Source organism: Dendrobium catenatum, unplaced genomic scaffold (genome assembly GCF_001605985.2).
Source record: "Dendrobium catenatum unplaced genomic scaffold, ASM160598v2 fragScaff_scaffold_317, whole genome shotgun sequence".
In the NCBI taxonomy this organism is placed as follows: domain Eukaryota; kingdom Viridiplantae; phylum Streptophyta; class Magnoliopsida; order Asparagales; family Orchidaceae; genus Dendrobium; species Dendrobium catenatum.
The window spans coordinates 169,848-175,411 of record NW_021318779.1 but is presented as its reverse complement, the minus strand read 5'-3'; positions in this window follow the sequence as shown (position 1 = coordinate 175,411).

Genomic DNA, 5,564 nt, shown 5'->3' with positions numbered 1-5,564 from the left:
TCCCTCTCTCTCTCTCTCTCTCTTTCTCTCTCTTTCTCTCTCTCTCTTACTCTCTCTCTCTCTTTCTTTCTCTTGCTCTCTTACACTATCTCTCTCTCTATCTCTTGCTCTCTCTCTCCCTTTTTCTCTCACACTCACTCTCTATATCTATCTCTTTCTCTCTCTCGCTCTCTCTTGCTCTCTCTATCTATCTCTTTCTCTCTCTCTTACTCTCTTAATCTCTTATTCTCTATTGCTCTCTCTTGCTCTCACTCACTCTCTCTCTCTCTCTTGCTTTTCTTGCTCTCTCTCTCTTGCTGTCTATTGCTCTCTCTCTCCATCTCTGTCTCTCTCATTCTCTCTCTTGCTTTTCTTGCTCTCTCTCTCTTTCTTGCTCTCTCTCTCTCTCTCTTTCTCTCTCTCTTTATTTCTCTCTTTCTTGCTCTCTCTCTCTCTCTCTCTCTCTCTCTCTCTCTCTCGCTTTCTCTTGCTCTCTTGCTCTCTCTTGCATTTCTTGTTCTCTCTTTCTCTCTCTTCCTCTCTCTCACTCTCTCTATCTCTCTCTCTCTCTCCAAATTTTCTTGCTCTTTCTCTCTCTCTCCCTCTCTCTCACCCTCTCTCTCTCTCTCTCTCTTTTTCTCTCTCTCTTTTGCTCTCTCTCTCTCTCTCTTGCTTTTCCTTGCTCTTTCTCACTCTCTCTCTCTTGCTCTTTCTCCCTCCTCTCTCTCTTACACTCTCTCTTGCTCTCTCTATCTATCTCTTTCTCTCTCTCACTGTCTTACTCTCTTATTCTCTCTTGCTCTCTCTCACTCTTTCTCTCTCTTGCATTTCTTGCACTCTCTATCTCTCTCTCTTTCGCTCTCTCTCTTGCTTTCTCTCTATCTCTATCTCTCTCTATCTCTCATTCTCTCTCTCTCTTGCTCTCTCTCTCTATCTCTCTCTCTTACTCTCTTGCTCTCTCTCTCTCTTACTCTCTTACTATCTCTTGCTCTCTCTTTCTCTCTCACTCTCTCTCTTGCTTTCTCTTGCTCTCTCTCTGTCTCTCTCTTTCTTATCACTCTCTTGCTCTCTCTTGTTCTCTCTTGCTATCTTGCTTTCTCTTGCTCTCTCTCTCTCTCTCTCTCACTTTTTCTCTTTCTCCCTCTCTCTATCTCTCTCTCTCTCTCCAGCGTTTCTTGCTCTCTCTCTCTCTCTCGCTATCTCTTGCTCTCTCTGTCTCTCTTGCTCTCTCTTTCTATCTTGCTTCTTTCTCTTGCACTCGTCCTGTACCTCTCCTCTCGTCTTTCTCACTTTTTCCTTTCTCTCTCTCATCTCTGCTCATCTCTCTCTCTCGATCGTGCTCTCTCTCTTTCTCTCTCCTCACTTCTCATTCTCTCTCTCTCTTGCTCTCTGCTCTCTGGCTTGCTTTCTCTGGCTCTCTGGTCTCTTTGCTTACTCTCTCTTACCCTCTTTCTCTCTCTCTCTTCAGTCTATCTTGGTCTTTCTCCCTCCCTCTCTCTCACACTCTCTGCTCTCTCTCTCTCTCTCTCTCTCTCATCTTGGGCGTGATGATTCACCTGGGGGCTCCAATCTAAACCCCCTACTGTCTTCTGCTCCCCAGAATTCCTAGGCATTGTCTGAGCGTTCCAACGGCTCTGGCTCTATTTCCGAACCTGCGGGGGAGGGCACCTCTTTCTTGATGTTTTTGATTCCGTTGGACCGTGGATTCAGGTCCCTCCCCGCCGTCCTCGGAAGGACAGTCCTATGCGTAGCAATGGTATTACGGCCAACAAACACCTGAGGAAACCTCCGAAGCAGGTAGACTTCAGCAAAGTTAAGGTTCCTCCCAATTTGATGAAGTCTACACTTCGACAGGCTAGGATGGGGATTTTTCAGCCCTTGTTATCTACGGCCGGGGCAAGGCCTACTGTGACGTTGGTTAATAGTTTTGATGCCGGGATGGAGTTTTGTATGGGTAGGTCTGATGGAGAACTCCCTCGCAAGCAGAAGAAAGCTTTGGGCAGTATGTCTGGCGGCGGGGACGCCTCCCCATTGGTTAGTCAATGACTTCCATCATTTTCTAGAATTGTAGCGGGGCCCAGAAGAAGCAGATGGGGCACTTCCTCCGCAGCCTTGTGTGTGGCAATGAGGTGATGTTTGTTGGTTTAGTGGAAACGATGGTTGAGGATATTTCTAGAAAGGATGTGGATGCACTTATTGGCTCTTGTTGGGACTTCGTTCATTTCCCAGCTAACGGGAGATCGGGCGGTCTACTTGCTTTGTGGAGAAATGATAAAGTTCAGTTTGAGATGATTAGGATGATGGATCAGGTCCTGGTGGGACATTTGGTTTTTCCTAATCTTCAGAAGTGGTGTTTGGCGGTTGTTTATGCCGGCAAGGACTATCACACTAGACGGAGTTTATGGGAAGTCCTGAGCTCGTGCATTGATGCTGAACTCCCGGTGATTGTGGGCGGTGATTTCAACTGCTGTCTTGACCAAAGTGAGAAGAAGGGAGGCAGAAGATTCGGCTTTTTGATTGGTGCACAGGAGATGGCGGCCTTCTTGATTGATAATGATCTCCACGACTTGGGGTTCACTGGTCCGAAGTACACTTGGTCGAACAACAAGTCTGGCAACAGTAAAATCTGGGTGCGGCTTGACTAGGTTCTTATGAATTCTATCGGCATTCATTTGGCTCCCTTGGCTTCGGTGAGGCATTTGCTTCGGATTGCATCGGACTACTACCCCCTACTGCTGAGATTGGTGAGAGTCCCCACGAGCTCTGGCAGTCGCTGGATCCGCTTCGAGGATACTTGGCGGACATACCCTGCTACGTGGAAGCTTGTGCGGAAGCTATGGATGAAGAATGACTTTGGTCGGCCGGATGAGGTGCTCAACCGTAAGTGTTCCAGAACGCTGCGGGGGCTTTTTTTCTGGAGTCGGAATCGCTTGAAGGAGCTGGAAGATTTGAAGGCGTCGCTTGAGGTTTGGATTGGCGAGCTTCAGCTTTTGGAGTGCACCTCGGAGGGGCTTAGCCCTGAGCAAGATCTCGAATTACGGCGGGCGGCTGCTGAGCTCAACTCTACTCTGGCTAGGTTGGCTATGCGGTGGAGACAACGTGCTAAGACTCGCTGGATCGAGGAGGGCGACTCCAACTCCCACTTCTTCCACTCGTTTGCGTCGGCGCAGCGTAGAGGGAACCGTATTTTGGAGATTCAACGTAGTGACGGGGAGCGCACGTCCGAGCAGAATTGCATCCAAGAGGAGTTCATGGATTTCTTTCAGCTCAAGTGGAAAAATAGGCTGGTCTTTCTGGATAATTGGCCGTTGTTCCAGTGGGATGAGTTGTACCGGATCACCTTCGCAGGGAGCTGGAGGCCGATGTCTCGGATTTGGAGGTCCGCAATGTTGTCTTCAGCATGGGTAACAACCGCTCTCCGGGATTGGACGGTATTACTGTTTCCTTTCTCAACTTCTATTGGGAAATTATTAAATGTGATGTTACCTGTGTTATTCTCCATTTCTTCTGTTCAAACTCTATGTGTGAAAGCTGGAAAGACACCCTGGTTGTTCTGTTGCCCAAATCAATCAATGCGGACAATCCGTCGAAATTCAGGCCCATCAGCTTGTGCCAGTCTTTCTACAAGGTTGTGGCTAAAGTTCTCATCAACAGAATTAAGCCCGTGCTCGGCAACATTATCAGTGATGAATAGGGTGCATTTGTTCCTGGGAGATCCATCTCTAGTCATGGGCTCATTGCACAGGAGATGATGTGCAAATTCTATCACTCATTTCAACGTGCGGGCATGATGGCTTTGAAGATTAACATGGCCCAGGCGTATGACTGCTTGGCTTGGGAGACGCTGCAGCAGGTTATGTACCGGTTTGGGTTCCCCGACCATCTTGTTCAGTGGATCATGATGTGTATTGTGCGGCCTCACTTCTCTCTGCTGATAAACGGCATCCAGTCTCCATGGATTCAGGCATTGAGTGGGCTCCGGCAGGGGTGCCCGCTGTCCCCTTACCTCTTTATTCTCTGTTCTGAATTGCTTACCAAGGCGTTCAGGCAACGTGGCGATCAACTGGGGATCCGCATTGTCTCCAATGCTGAAAAAATTTCGCACTTGTTGTATGCGGATGATATCCTTGTGTTTGCAGAGGCCTCCAGGCACAATGCTGCCCGTATTATGAATATCCTCGGGGATTACTGTGGCTGGACGGGGTAATGTGTCAGTAAGGAAAAATCGATGATCCTCTTCAATAAGCGTTGTCCCAAATAGAAACAGAGGATGATCGCCCGGGCGATGGGGTATCACCGTGTGGATCAATTCGACTATTTGGGGATTCCGCTTGTTATGCGGAAACTGAATGCTGCTGATTTTGCCAAGGTTGTTTGGAGTGCACACGACAAGACAAACATTTGGGGTAAGAAGCACCTCTCGTATGCTGGCCATGCTTTATTGATACGCTCTGCTCTGCTCATAATTCCCGCTTACCTTTTAGCGCATATGGAGGTGCCGAGTAGTGTGCTCAATTCTATCGAGAAGCTGGGTCGGAGATTCTTATGGCAGAAGGATTCCAATAGCAAGGGCATGCATTATGTGGGATGGAGTGAGCTCTGCCTACCGCCTGATCAGGGGGGGCTCAGCTTTCACGATATGTCGGTTTGGCGTGGCCCCCTTCGTGCTCGGTTTGCCTGGACGGTCATCAACGAGCTGAATTCTCTTCTCCACAAGGTCGTGACTGCCAAATACGGCCCCGATTTCTGACAGCTCTCTCGGATTCCTTGGTGCTCCTCTCCTTGGAGAATCATCCGGGAGGGGGTTGACGCTCTCTCAGCGATTCTCTAATGGCGTATCGAGGTGGGCGCCGTATTAGAATTCTGCAGGACTGTTGGATCCTGGACCATAAGTTTGAAAGGTGGCCAACTTTTGTTAATGTGGAGGAGGTGGAAGACGCTCGTGTTTGCAACCTTTTGAAGGATTCGTTGGAGTGGAATGCAGAAACGGTGATACGTTGCTCTGGCTCGGTTATGGCGCAACGCATCCTGGAGTTTGACACGAACTCCGGTGAGGGGACTGATATACCGGAGCTCACCAAATCCTATTTTGGTTCGTCGCTTTCGGCGGTGGCATATCGGAACAAGGTCGAGGGGCCTGACTGCGGTTTTGGTTGGCTGCACAAGCTGAAGTTGCACCCGTGTGAGAAGTTTCATTGGTGGCAGCTTCTCCGGAATGCCATTCCCACTAATGTGTGGTTATGCTGGACAGGGCTATCGAACACTCGTCTGTGTCCGTGGGGGTGCGATGTGGAGGAAAGCATTGAGCATTGCATTACCCAATGCCATACTCTGAGGAAGGTGACGGGTATCCTCGGTAAGTGGGGCTTCGTCCTGCCTCAATTCGATTCCTTCGCGGCGTTGATTGAGGGATTGTCTGCGCTGGCTGTTCCAACCAAAGCCTGGGGATTATCTACTGCTACACGGTTTATCATGTGTGGTGTGCAAGAAATGACCTGAAACATTCCAGGACGTCTCGCCCACCGTCTATTATTGCCGCCATGGTCCTGTCGCAACTGCTGCAGACTCAACTGATGCCGATTCTG